At 40.8% G+C, this 15,398-nt stretch overlaps 1 pseudogene; it reads left to right on the top strand.

Moving 5' to 3' along the window:
* LOC104650557 (protein ILRUN pseudogene) overlaps nucleotides 1–15,398 on the top strand; it is a 61,174-nt pseudogene that overhangs the window by 30,455 nt on the left and 15,321 nt on the right.

Here is a 15,398-nt window from a genome sequence, read left to right as displayed (position 1 = left end):
TTCCCTCTGGGACCTTCAAAACACTGTATCAAAGAGATGAAACTTGATAAGAAAACGTTCATATAACACTTGGTTTTTTGAAGGAAGTGTCATGGAGATGGAAGCTGTATCATTACTCACATTAGACTCTGTGCAGTCATAAAACAGAGAGGAACATGCTGAGCAGAGTGCGTTGTGATGACTTCATCTTTTTCTGAGCTAATAGCTGTTAGTAGCTGACATCGGTCCGTATAGAGAACCTGCTACATAGCTCATATTACCAGCCTGATGATTTTGTTGGGTTCCTTTTTTTGTCATTGTCAGTATTCAATATAACTTCTTTTCAAAAGTCTAACCAAAAATACAGGCAAATGAATTTTTACAATGTATACAATGAGCCCTCAATAAAAGCCTGGTAACTTGTCACTTTGATTTTCAGGACTTGTTTCACTGGTAATGTCTTAAAACAGAAGTTACTGGCTACTGGCATGTAAAAATGTTTGAGAGTGCAAAGGTAGATGTAAACTCAAAATAGTGGAATATTCTATGAAATCTTTTAACATCTCATCTTATTTAGTCCAGTCCTTAACATAGGAATTATTGAGCATTTATTAAACACTGTGTTTTATATGGAAGTGATCAAAACAGACCATCAGATTGAAACATAGTTGAAACTTAACAAAGATAAGAAAAGTATATGTTGATCAGAGGTAAGAGAAGATAGAGAAATGTTTATAAGGAGAAATTTTATAGCAAGTGATATATCTATCTGGAATACAGCAATTGCATTGGTGGAATTCTCCTCTGAATAAAAAGATTTCAGTGTGAACAGATTGCCTCCAAAGGGCACTGGGGTTTTGGTCAAAAATAACAACTACACAACAGAGCAGCAAAGTGAAAACCACATGTTCTACCAGGCAGGAGGTGGGGGCTGTACATTAAGGCACAGGTGATGTCAGGCCAAAGCTGATGATGTTCTGCCCTGGCTCCTACTAAGGTCAGAGTCATACAGGTGCATTGGCAAGGCCACTTAGGCAGCAGGTCTTTGTGCAAGCCACAGGAGCCAAGAACAAAGTCAGGCGAAGACAACATTTTCCTTAAGAAACTGCAGATATTCATCATACTGTTCAAGAAATGGGTACAAACAAGTTTGTAAATGCATCAGCAGAAACTCTTGTGTTCCTACCAAAGGTCAGGGTGAAATTTCTTTGGAGACTAGAAGGTTAGATATTAGGGAGGTATATCATTCTTTGATATAATTCTTTCTTTTTTTTGTCCTGTTAAGGGACCTATTGTATCAGGTCTCTGATCTTCCCTCACTGAATTAAGCATTTCTTGCTTCTACATACATATTGTCTTGAAAGTTGATGTAAGTTGAACTCTGTAGTCCCTCAACAGTGAGCTGCAGGGTCAAAGCACAGGCTTCCCGTGCAGGGAGGATTGCATCTGGATTCTGAATTTGCCACTTGATCGCTGTGTGTCCTTTGGCAAATTACTTGCCATTCCCAAGCCTTACTAATTTTCTCATTTTCCTTACAATATTGTTAGGATTAGAGGACATGGATTTTTAACATGATGAACAGGGTGCCTGGAATATAGAAGGAACTTACAAGATGTTAGCACTAATTAATTTGGAACACACTAGTTACCTATCAGGTTGAAAGAATCGAACATGTTTTGGGGTGTCTAACCCATCCAGGACTCCAAGAATGACTTAGCACCAGGGATGAAACTTAGCAGCGAAAGCAACAGAATGTTTTAAGAAACTTCACCATCAAGCTTCCAGGCACCCCAGTGTTTGCTGAATTGATTCCAAATGCTTATTTAGGGGAGGTAACCAAAGGAATTCTAGAGTTTTAAACAAACAGGCAGCATTATAAACATCATTCATGCTGCAGATCATACATATCAGTTTCATAAATTCTTTTTTTTTTTTTTTGGTGGAGACAGAGTCTCCCTCTATCCCCCAGGCTGGAGTGCAGTGGTGCTATCTTGGTTCACTGCAACCTCCTCCTCCCAGGTTCAAGCGATTCTCCTGCTACAGCCTCCCAAGTAGCTGGGATTACAGACACCTGCCATGATGTCCAGCTAATTTTTTGTATATTTAGTAGAGGCAGGGTTTCGCCATGTTGGTCAGGCTGGTCTCCAAATCCTGACCTCCCGTAATCTAATTATAGGTGAGAGGCACTGCACCCTGCCCTCAAATTTATTTTATGTGCAAGAAGAAGCACCAGGAGCAGAGGCCTAATTCTCCCCCAGAGCACTTTGTTTTGATCTCATTTCTTCTCAGGACGTTTAGTTAAACTAGACACCACAGTCTTACTTTATAGAGGGGGGACTTGTCACAGGAATAATAGGGACCACCTTCTAGGATACAGGGAAGGGCAGTGGTCAGATGGTCTCTACGAATAAGAACTCTCTTGTTCATTAATTATTTAGCAGATAAAGAGCTTTATTAGAATCAGAAAGTGTCCCCTATGGTCTGATTGTTTTTCCTACCCAGGAGAACTGATGTTAAGTTATCCCACTTTTTTATTTGCACATACTTCGGAATGTCCCACTAACAGATGAGGACTTATTTAAAAATGTAATCCCAATGCCAGGATCATACCTAAAAACAATCCCTTCCTACTGTACAGTCAGAGCCCAGATTTCCCCAAGTGTCTCACAAATATTACTTTGCTGTTAGGCTTTTTTGAATCAAGAAGACACAGAGAAAAACCACACCCTACCTTTGGTCAACGTATTCCTTCTTTTTCCTTCCTTGTCATTTTTGTTGTTGTTGAAGACATTGAGCCAGTTATCTCATTTGTTAGATATGGCTGGACAATGGCAGGTATGAAATGGGTACTTTTACGGCTTTGAATCAATTTCTGAATATGCTGTTTAATGAATGATGTTTTTTCTTATCTCTTATTGCAAAGCCTCTCACACCCTGCTGATTCCCTCTGGCTCTGTCTCCTGCCTGGAGTTTGAGTATCACAGTGGGTCCTGCGTTCTCGCTGCTTCCTGTCTCTCACTCATCACCTGTGTCATCTCCTAGGTCTCAACTCCAGGAGTGCAGCCTGTCTCTACAGTAGCCCTCTGCAGCTGCCTTGACCAGGTAAAGCCCCCTAGTATGTACATCTCATTGTGTCATGTGCCTTCACTTCATATCATTTTTCAGGGTCATCATCTTACTTTTATTTGTGTGAGTCATTGTTTGATATCTATTTTTCCTTCCACCCTACTCATGTCCCATGGTGTTTTGACAGCGTCTTATTTTCATCATTGTATTCTCAGTATTTAGCACCGTGCTTGCCATATGGTAAAGGCTCAAGGAGTATTTGTGGAATGAAGAGATACACTGTCTATAGGCTTTAAAAAGTATCTACACAATCCTGCATATATAAGATACAGATATAATTTTACATTCCACCCTCTGCCTCTGTGACTTCCTCCACATTTAAATGTCTGCATTTATATAACTCTCACAATGGCCTTGGATAACGTGTCCGTGTTGAACCATGAAATTTTCAGTCTATCTAAGTGGGTTCGGTGCTCACCATCTGTCCTCCCATGCTGATGGTAGTCATCTCTTAGTTGTTGGCTTTAGTCCCTAAGATGTTTCTTCAAGGAGGGCTGATGAGCGCAGTGGTCCACAACACATTTAAAAATACCTGAACGTTGTGATGGTGTTCAGCAAAATGCTACTGCAAAATATGACACCTTGGCACTTGAGAAATGGCAGAAGCAGAAAGGTTACCCTCAGTTCCCTGCCCCCTTCTCCCCTGAAGCAGATTGTAAAACCTAGGAAGGATTTTCCGGCCTTTGCCTGAAGCAGGTTGTAAGGCCTTTATGTGAGAGGTGCTCTCTCTATACCGGAAAAAAAGGAAAATCCTTATCTCTGAGGACAAAGGGACACAGAGAAAAATCTGAGCACGCAGGCCTTGCTAAGTTTCTCCTAGTTTACTGCCATTAGGTTATACTCCTTTGTCTATTTGTTTTCTCCTTGATGGTTCACTCCTCAAATGTTGCATAAAAATACACAACTTTAACTGTTTTTGTGAGCCTGCATTTCCTTGTGAAGGCTCCCAAGTCCTGGAAAGCTTTTATTAAATACACTTTTCTCTTGTTAGTCTTTTGTTATGGGGACTTCAGCCGTGAACCCAGCTATGGGTGAGGAGAAGATATTTTTCTTCCCTTGTCTTTATACTTGAATGATAGCTTGGTTGGGAAGAAAATGATTGAGTTATGTGTGTCAGACAATTAGGAAGAATATCAAGATTTCAGTTTATGTGTGCGTGTGTGTGTGTGTGTGTGTGTGTGTGTGTGTGTGTCAGAGAAACAGTCTATTTCAATGACCTTCTAGTAGGCTTTATAATTCAAAATATTTCTAGTCTCAGTGCTTTACATGGAGATAAAATGGAGTCTTTCATTGCAGTCTTTGCAATGAATTAAATCAATGGTTGAATTGAAATATAAAAACTTTCTGTTTATCTCTGTTCTATACTATCATTTTTGTTCTTGATATGTATGTTAGAGTAGGCTGATAGCTAGACATGAGCAGGAGGGGGAGGATGCCTCACACCCGAGGGACCACCCAAAACCTGCATGCTGATAACACTTGTAATGCTGGAGTGAGCCAGCAGTTAGATGTGGGGAGAAAGAAGGGGAGATACCTACACAGAAAGGAACGCCCCAAAACACCCTGTAATCGTTCACTCTGCAGTTACTCTGTCGGAATGTAGCTAGTCGCATCCTGATAAAAAGGGAAAAAGGACAAAGGGAAAATTCCTAAGAGACATCCTAGGGCAATAAGTACAGGTTTGACCTCCATAGACCTTCCTGGGGTGGTGGCCATGAGCAAGGCTGCCCTTAGGAAGGATTCCTAACCAACACCAGCTCATTGGTGCATGTGCATCAACTGATGGAAAGGGGGAATCCACAGTCGCTGGGCGGGAAACTAGGCTGGGGGAAAAGGCGGAGACTTAAGACAGAAGCAGGAACTGAAGTTTTGAACAGTCCCTCATAATAAAAACCGCTCTGTGGCTCATGCTTATAATTCCAGCACTTTGGGAGGCTGAGGCCATCGGATTGCCTAAGCTCAGGAGTTCGAGACCAGCCTGGGCAACAAGGTGAAACCTTGACTCTACAAAACACAAAAAATTAGCCAGGCGTGGCAGCGAGTGCCTGTAGTTCGAGTTACTTGGGAGGCTGAGGCAGGAGAATTGCTTGAACCCGGGAGGCGGAGGTTGCTATCAGCACAGATCGCGCCACTGTACTCCAGCCTGAGTGACAGAGCAAGACTCTGTCTCAAAACAGAACTAAACAAAAACCACAACCCAGGGCTCTCGCGGCTGTTCCCAGCCTGGTCAGCCTGCTCCTCTCTTGCAGTATTCTTTTATTTCCTTAGTAAGCCTTTTGCTTACTTCACTAATTGGTCTCTTGGCCAAATTCTTTCCTCCAAGAAGACTAAGAACTGAGGGCCCCACACTTCTTAATAACATGTAGCTTAAATCAAAAGAATTAATATAAGGGGAGGATTGAAACATTATGTTGTTATTTATCCCAGAAATTCCAATCCTAGTTTTGTACCCTAGAGAAATGTTCACACATATGCTAAAAGAACTATATCAAAGAAGGTTTATTTCAACATTGTTTACAAGGGCTTAAAATGGGGAAACAAGCTAAATATCTCAGCAGGATGATTAATTACTGTTTATTCATGTAATGTAATATTACAAATCAGTGAAAATAATGAGCCAAAGCCAGACATTGAAAATATAGATAAATTTCACTTATGTGTTGAATTTAAAAGAGAAAATTTTAAAAAAGGGATATTATACCTTGTATATGAATATGGAGAAATGTACCATGGACAGACAATGACAAATACCAAATTCTAACGAGCTGGGAGTGAGAGCCCTGGGGAAGGGCTGAGGAAGGAGGGAATGCAGTTGAGCAAAGGCAGGTATGTGGGGCTTTCCATGTATTTGTATCATTTTATGCATCTTTTAGTGTTAAATCATTTAATAGTACTAAAGAAAGCTATGTTGTTGAGTAAAAGTTAACCTCTGATAATTAAAGCTATCTCATTATTTTTTACTAAAGCGTGCAGCGGCCCAACACTTCATAAAACTTGCCCACCCATGTTGTATTCTTATCTCTTTCCCACTTTTCTCTGATTCCTTTCATAACTCTTCCTTCCTTTCTTCCGGTTGATGCATCTAAAAATTAGATGTATGTTCTATCTATCTATTGACTGATCTATCTCTTCTCTCTATATCCATCAATTCATATATCTATGTCTATCTAATTTATGTGTCTGTTCATCCATCCATCCCACTCACCCATCCATCCATCCACCCACCCATCTCTCTATCTCTTTCTCTCTATTCATCGACTCAGCAATCTCTCCAGCATGTATCTATCTACATGTATATCTCTATTGAGAACTGCTGATTTACTCTACTGATGCCAGGTTTGACATAAATCCCTCTCTCTGGCAGAACCAGTTCTGAAATGCTTTGAACTTGAGAAAAGCTCCCTCAAAAAAGAGGAGGAGGGGAAGCATAATCCCAATAGCTGTGTAAGAGACCAGCACTAGTTAACACTGAGGTTCTCAGCTCTGCTGAGCCTTTGAGTTCTATTCTGAGCAAGAGAAGCTGCCAGAGATCCCTATGATTTACTTTCAGTTGCCAGAGGCAAGCCACTGATGGTTATCTTTTATACTGTTATTTATTGCTTGCTGATCTTTCTTAGAAGACCGTCACTTTAATGTTTTCATTTCAGGCCTCATGCACAGCTTCCACACTGTGACTGCTGAGAAGCTGTTCATTCCTCAGACATCTCACCTTATGCTAGAAGTGAGATTGATGTTGGGTCTGAAGGAAAAATAGGAGAAAATGAATCCTACACAATGTGTGATTTTTTTTTTTTTTTTTTTTTTTTTTTTTTTTTTGCCCAGAGTTCCCTAGAGAGTAGCAGCTAAATGGTTACTTGCTGTCTCTTTGAGGTATTATTAAAAGTGATTATCTGGGGGGAATGGATTGTTACTGTATCGAGAAGAGTGAACAAAATGTTTAGTTTTCCTCTGCATTTGAACATGTGACACATCAGGGTGATATGGTGACTCAGCTGCCTGGGACGCCCTGCACAGGCAGCACACATCGGCACAGGGTGGGGCGGTGAAACAAGCAGGCTAGGATACCACTTGTGCCTGACCCAAAGCAAGAAATGTCAGGTAGCGGGCTTTATTCTGCAAATTTTGAATATGTTTTTGCCTGGTGCAGTTGAATACATGTACTAGAAATCTATACAGAGGCGTCATCTGTAGGGTCTCAGAAAATAACACCCCCAAAATGAGGGCTTCAGGAGCAGCTCTCCCTCTGGCCTTCGCCTTCCCTTGTGTCTCTCACCCTTCATTCTCCCCAGATTGAACCGTGGAAACTAGAGCTTACTCTCTTCCTCAAGGCAGGTCACAGAAACCAGAACCCCTTTTCTCCAAAGCCAGACATAACCTAAAAATATTACCGTAACTTCCCCTCTGCCTTTCTGTGTAAAAACTGGCCGTGAAGAAATGATCTGACCATCTTGTTTGATTGTAGGTCATAGGACCCTCATTCCAGAGAAGGTCCTGCCCCAAATCCAGAAAGTGTCAATTAAAGAAAGCAAACAAACACACAAACAAAACCCAAAAATAAGCTTTTAAAGAATTGGGTCGAGCACAGTGACTCATGCCTGTAATCCCAGTACTTTGGGAGGCTGAATGAAAGGATCACTGGAGCCCAGGAGTTTGAGACCAGCAGGGGCAGCATAGTGGGACGCTGTCTCTGCAAAAAATACAAAAATCAGCCAGGCATGGTGGTGCACACCTGAAGTCCCAGCTACTCAGGAGCCTGAGGTGAGAGGATTGCTTGAGTCCAAGAGGTCGTGGCTGCAGTGAGCCATGATGTTACCGCAGTACTCCAGCCTGGGTGGCAGAGTGAGACCCTGTCTCAAAAAATACAAAAAATTAAGTTAAAGTTGATTCTATTCAGGAGTCTTACTGAGAACTGTAGGCAGAGGCCTATAGCCAGGGAGCAGTTCTGGGAGAGAGCTTTGGCCATGTTTTAGCCACTGCCTATACACAGGAATGGGGTTCACGTGGGCAAAATTACATCACTCTTGCTCAGAAGTTACGCTAAAGCACAATCACATCAAAGTTTGGGTGTAAGAATGTATCTGGTTATATATTTGGTTATAGATTATAGAAGCATAATCACTAACTCTGACAGACGTTTTCTTATTTGTAGGAAAAGGCAAGGACTAGGATCTTTTTTTTTTTTTTTTTTTTTTTTTTTTTTTTTTTTTTTTTCTGAGACAAAGTCTTGCTCTGTCATCCAGGCTGGAGTACAGCGGTGTGACCTCAGCTCACTGCAACCTCTGCCTGCCGGGTTCAAGCGATTCTCCTGCCACAGCCTCCCAAGTAGCTCGGACTACAGGTGCGTACCACCACATATGGCTAATATTTTCTGTTTTTAGTAGAGATGGGGTTTCTCTGTGGGTGGTCTCGATCTCTCGATCTCCTGACCTCCTGATCCATCCGCCTCAGCCTCCCAAAGTGCTGGGATTACAAGTGTGGGCCACTGCGTCCAGCCAGATCATTTGTCTTTTAAGAAATATAGTGACTTGGGCAAGAGACATGGGGTGCATGTGCTTTATTCCATTTTGTCTTCAAGGCATCTTTCTAGGAGCTGCACAGGATCCTCACAGAGTCAGGGGCTTTGAGAAATTATGCTTGCAATCCTTCTGCTTGTTACTTCATCTTACAGAAGGAATTTGTTCAGACGCCAAGAAGAATCTAGACAGACAGGCCTCACTGGGTTCCCCACTTGACCTATTAGCATTACACACTACCTTTTTTGTCCAATCCTGTTTCTACACAACTGTCCATACTTTGTTGAATTTAAGCATAAACATGGGCATTTTCCCTTGTATCTTTGGTTCTTCATTCTGAAGGCTCCTGTGTCCATTAAAACTGTGGTCACATAAATCTGTGTGCCTTTGCTCCTATTAATCTTCCCCTTGGCAGTGATTTTCAGCAAATCTTCAGAGGATAAAGGGGAAATTTTCCCTCTGTCTCTGCAAATCTATATCTAGACTAAGGGATCTGGGACTATCCTGAGATTTCTCTAAGCCAAGGACCCTGCCTGCCCTCCAGTCCCACCAATACCATCATCTCTTCAACTAGGGTCCACTGAGAGCCTCTGATCTGCAGACTGGGTGGTATTGAGCTGCGGATTAGAGAAATGGGGGTTTATAGGGCAGCAGCCTCTTTCTTTTCTTCACAAGGGCATGGATGTGTCTGAACTTCTTTTGTGTCTCTTTTAAAACCGAGACAATGTGTTCAGTTAATAACTGATTACAGGATCAGCCCTACCTCTTTCAGTCTCTAAATCATAACACTGTATCAAGAAGCCACAATGATTAAAACAGTGACCTGCTGATAAAGAACAGACAAATTACTGGAGTAGTGTAGAGTCCTGACATAGCCCCAAATAGTTAAGAAAATTCAATACATGATAATTTCAGAGCAGTGGGGGAGGAGATGGGTTACTTAACCAATGGTTGAGACAACTGAAGAAAAAGCTTATAACTCTCTTGATACCAAATCCATTCCAAATGACTTAAAACTTTAAATGTAAAAACTGACTGTCAGCCTGGGAGAATTTGACAAGAATATTAAGAGAATAGTAAGAGCTGAGAAGATCCTTTCCAACAATACTCAAAACCAAGATACCATGAAAAGTATCAATCATACATGTGACTATATTAAAAAAAATTCTGCAAAGCAGAAAATGCAAAAAGTAAAGTTAAAAAAAAGTTAGAATTCAAACCGCAAACTGGGCAAAGAAATACTTGCAATGATTATAACAAGGACTTGATCGTTGAATGTAAGATCATTAGCTCACCAATAAGAAACAGATCTTAGAAAATGTGCAAAGGATATGAATAAGCAAGGTATTGAAAAAGAAATCTCAGTGGCTCAACCATCTAAAAGGATGCTTGTTCTCACTGAAAATTAAAGAAATAGAAATTAAAATAATGAGATGTCACTTTGTACCTATCAGATAAATCAGGTGACTTATCAGGATCAGTAAATTCAGTAATACACAGGGAGTGGGGCAATGGCATTGCCAGCATTCCCATACATTGCTGGTGGGAGTATGACTTTATCTTTAGAGGGCAATTAGACAATTTTCTTCAAAAATGCGTATACTTTTAAATTTAGTAATTCAACTTTTAGAAATTGATTCTACTAATGTTCATACAGGTACACAATGAAACACAAATGTTTATTGTGCCACTTTTTGTAGGAGCCTAACTCTAGACAAAACCTAAATGCTTACCAAACAAGAGGACTGGTTAAATAAATTGTGAAATGGTATTATCTGATAATGACATTATTAATATTGCTGTTGTAAATCAAATAGATCTATGTATGCAAAGATAAAGTAATCTAGATATACTGTTTTAGTTAAAAAATGCACAGGTGCTGGGTGCAGTCGCTCATGCCTGTAATACTATCACTTTGGGAGGCCGAGGAGGGCAGATTGCTTGAGCCCAAGAGTTTGAGACCAGCCTGGACAACATGGTGAAGCTCTATTTCTACTAAAAGTACAAAAAAATAGCCAGGTGTGGTAGAGGATGCCTGAAGTCCCAGCTGCTTGGGAGGCTGAGGTGGGAGGAGCACTTGAGCCCAGGGAGTTCAAGGCTGCAGTGAGCTGTGATTGCACTACTGCACTCCAGCCTGGGTGACAAAGTGAGACCCCATTACAAAAAAATGTGTCTGGGTGCAGTGGCTTCCAGCACTTCGGGAGGCCAAGGCGGGCGGATCATCTGAGGTCAGGAGTTTGTGACCAACCTGACCAAGATGGAGAAACCCTGACTCCATTAAAAATACAAAATTAGCCAGGTGTGGTGGCACATGCCTTGAATCTCAGCTGAACCAGTTGAGGCAGGAGAATTGCTTGAACCAGGGAGGCAGAGGTTGCGGTGAGCTGAGACCGTGCCATTGTACTCCAACCTGGGCAACAAGAGCAAAACTCCATCTCAAAAAAAAATGCACAAGATAGTACAGGATAGTGTATTCCTTTTTGTGGCATTTCAAGTAAATGAGCAAATAATGAAATACTCTAAAAATAAAGTTGGGCAATTGGCTATCACAATACATGCAAAATATAATTTAGTTTCAGGAACAGGAAAGAACACAAGATATAATAATAATACAGGTTGAGCACCCATAATCCAACAATCCAAAATGCTCCAAATCCAAAACTCTTTGAGCTCTGACATGCTCAAAGGAAATGCTCATTGGAGCATTTTGCATTTCAGATTTTTGGATTAGGAATGCTCAACTCGTTTGTATTCTACAAATATTCCCAAGTCTGAAAAAATCTGAAATCTGATACATGTCTGCTCCCAAGAATTTTGGATAAGGACTCTTCAACTTATAATAACAATGCCAATAATGTAGAAAATAAAATTTTTTTATAAACTTTTGTGTTTTTTTTGAGAAGTCTCGCTCTGTCACCAGGCTGGGTGGCACAATCTCAGCTCACTGCAATCTCCGCTTCCCAGGTTCAAGCGATTCTCTTGCCTCAGCTTCCTGAGTAGCTGGGATTACAGGCATGCGCCACCAAGTCCAGCAAATTTTTTGCATTTTAGTGGAGATGGGGGTTTCACCATGTTGGTCAGGCTGGTCTGGATCTCCTGACCTTGTGATCCGCCCGCCTCAGCCTCCCAAAGTGCTGAGATTACAGGCATTTTAAAATAAACTTTGATTGAGGGAAACTCTAAGCAACTGCCAAACCCAGTAGTCATAAAGTTAAATAAGCTGACAGATTCCACTACAGGAAGATTTTTAAGCTTCTGAAAATCAAAGGGCAACATAACCAAAGTTTTCAGAAAGGAACTAATGGAAGAAAATAGTTAATGTATGTATACAAGAGATACATGAATATATCTGCATGTGCAAAGAGCTACTAAAAAATCTACTAAAAACAAAAGGTAAATAACCTAATAGAACAGGAGTTGCAAAATCAAGTGCCTGCAGAGGTGAGGAAGGTTACAGAAGAAGAGCAGTGGCCTGTTCCAAGAGTAGAGGGACGTGGGGTCCGTGGGTGCCCCGGCCCAAGGAGCCTTTCTTCTGCTTCAGCCATTTGTTGGCAGTGGGGCCACAGTGTTGTCAGAGCCTCCACATTTTCTAGAGAAGCTGCAAATACAAATTTAAAAAATATTAACTCTCTCAATTTCTAACTGTTGGCAACTGGTGTAATTTGAAAAGAACTATGAAACACTGTATGGGATGAGCCTTGTTATAGAAAAATGAACAATGGCTGTAAACAGGCTATTCACAAGACAAAAGTCATGGCTGACGTTTCTTCATTGGAAAAAGGCCACAAGATACACTCTTGACCCGTCATATTGCCTGGAATGAAGAAAAACAAATAATACCATTTAAAACTTGAAGGAAATGGGTAATTGTATAGTCTGTTGTTAACAACTTAAATATTGATATCCTCTTACTGAAGGGTATTTTGACAACATCAAAATGAAAATTTTAAAGGCATGTTCTTTGGATCAGTTATTCTATTTCTAAATATGTATTCTACAAAAATATTTTTACCTGTGCAAAAATATGCATTTAATATTCTTTGTAATATGGAAGAAGGGAATTAATAGCAATAATAATAAAAATAAAACCTTATAATTTGTAAAGTAAATTTTGCTGTCCTAAACCCCAGCTCTGCTTGAAATTAACTAACTCCTTGTAAAACCTACCTTATCGATTCTCCCCACATTCTCAACAAAGTTTCCAGGCATCTCAAGACTCCTGTTTTTCTCGCTGACCAACTGCAAGGTCACAGGGCAAGATAACACCCAAAGAATGTACAATGCATTTCTCAAAAAGCGATTTTTCAAATGTAACATACACCACAAGAAATGTTGCAAATTAATTAACTGTTCTTTGTTCTGACTTTTGTAAAGCTGTTAGCGTTACCTGTTAGCTGCTACATCATCCTGAATGTATAAAAGTACCCCATTTTCTTTCTCCGGGGCTCAGACTTGGGATGCTAATCCTCTGAGTTGGTGGCCACCTTAATAAAATCCTCCTGTTTCACCCATTGGTCTCTCTGGCCTCCTGAATATTCCGTAATGATGTGCTTATAAATACAAAACACCAGAAAACTCATTCCCTTGAAAGGATGGTTAAGTAAATTATGGTTGAGTCTACACTGTGTAATACTCTGTGGCCACTGAAAAGGATGAATTAGTTCTTTATGGCATTCAAAGGGCTCCAAGGTATGGATGCTGAAAGCAAGTTATGAAACTGTATGTATTATATGATCTCACTCGTGTGGAAAATGACTTGTATGTATACATCTGTGTTTATAAATGTATGTAGAACAGCCTGAAAATCTGTATTCCAACTGTGAGCAGTGTCAGCTCTGTGAAAAAAGTGTGATTGGTGGTGGTGGTAGTGGTGTTGTATAGGGAGACTTTACTTTTTTATTTGGATCCAGGTCAGCAAACTTTATCTGTTAAGAACCAGATTGTAAATATTGTATGTTTTGTGGTGTATTAGTTATGGTTCTCCAGAGAATCACAGGAGATTTATTGTGGGAATTGGCTCACGCGATTATGGAGCCTGAGAAGTCCCACAATCTGCTGTCTATGAACTGGAGACCCAGGAAAGCCAGTGGTGTAATTTAGTCTGAATCTGCAGGTCTGAGAACTAGGAGCTCCTATGTCCTGGGGAAGCAGAAGGTAGATATCCCAGCTGAAGAAGAGATGGAGAGAATTTGCCCTTCCTTCATCCTTTTATGGTATCTGAGCCTGTAGCAGATTGGATGAGGCCCACCGACTTTGGTGTGGGCAGATCTTCTTTACTTATTGTATTAATTTAAATACTAATCTTTTCTGGAAACACACTCCCCAACATACCAAGAAACAATATTTTACCAGCCATCTGGGTATCCTTTACTTTAGTCAAGTAGCCATGTAAAGGTAACCATCACTGTGAGCTAATTAATACAAGTAAAGGGCTCAGAGCAGTGCCTGGCATAAAGCAGATACAGATGAGGGTTTGCTGCTGCTATCATTTAATGTATTCCATGGTAACGACACTTACCAGTGTTTTCAACCAGTGTGTCGCTCTCCTTGGCTGGAGTCTGTTTTAGGCAAACTTAAGAAAGCTTACTTTATTATGTGGAGTTTCCTAAGTAACTTCCTTTGTTCTACAAAACAAACAAACAAACAAACAAACCAAAAAAAAAAACAAACAAACAAACAAAAAAAAAAACGAAGGAGTATGGATTTCCTTAGGAGGACCACAGGAATCCTGCCTCAGGAAAGGACACACTGGTACATCTTCACCTAAAAAATTCCCTGCCCCTAAAATTTATTTCCTGGACTCAAGGCTTCTTTTTTTAGTTCTCTGTATCACCAGCACTGAGTGAGGAAACTGACACATCTGAGTGTGAATCAATATTTTTTAATTGATTTAAATGTGAAAAACACTGCTGCTATAAAAATATGTGGAAAGGCATGATGTACTGTGATCTATACACAGTGGATGGTAAAAAGTTTTAGGGTAAAAAAGATAACTATCCATAGAGTGGTGACTAAAAATAACACCATACTTGTTAACCACAGTGGTGTGAGTCATGGGACTCAGTGGTTCTTTCACGTCTTTCCAGTACTGTCAATCTTTCTACAGTGAAGATGTGTATCCTTGACAAAGTACAGCCAGAAGCACAGGTTTTCTAAGATTTGACCCCAGGGTGATGTCCTAGGGCAGGGGTCGCCAACCCCCATACCAGTCCTTGGCCTGTCAGGAACCGGGCTACACAGCAGGAGGTGAGCAGCAGGAGAGCAAGCAAGGCTTCATCTGTGTTGCCAGCCAGTCCCATCGTTTGCCACCTGAGCTCCACTTCCTATCAGATCAGTGGCAGCATTAGATTCTCAAAGGCTTGTGAACCCTATTGTGAACTGTGTGTATGAGGGAGCTGCGTTGGATGATACTATGAGAATTTAATGTCCGATGATCTGTCACTGTCTCCTGTCACCTCCAGATTGGACTGTCTAGTTGCGGGAAAACAAATTCAGGGGTCTCCCTGATTCTGAAACCAACTCAGTAGTTCCATAGACTTGTTCTTTTGGATAAACATAGAAATTAACCTTTCTGATCTTAAAGCTTGAAGCTTACATTTATTTTATCTGAGTTCCTTCCTTAGGAAAGGACCTTCAGGCCTCTCAAACAAAGTGTCAAAGAACCGAAACTCACCAGAACACCACATCAAGACAATGAGACCTGGACCCCTCATTCATCATGATTGCTTCCTTACCCCTCCCTAGTTCCTATTTTCTTACATATCGGTAAATTTCTTCCC

Source organism: Saimiri boliviensis, chromosome 1 (genome assembly GCF_048565385.1).
Source record: "Saimiri boliviensis isolate mSaiBol1 chromosome 1, mSaiBol1.pri, whole genome shotgun sequence".
NCBI lineage: Eukaryota > Metazoa > Chordata > Mammalia > Primates > Cebidae > Saimiri > Saimiri boliviensis.
This window is presented reverse-complemented; position numbering and strand designations above follow the sequence as displayed.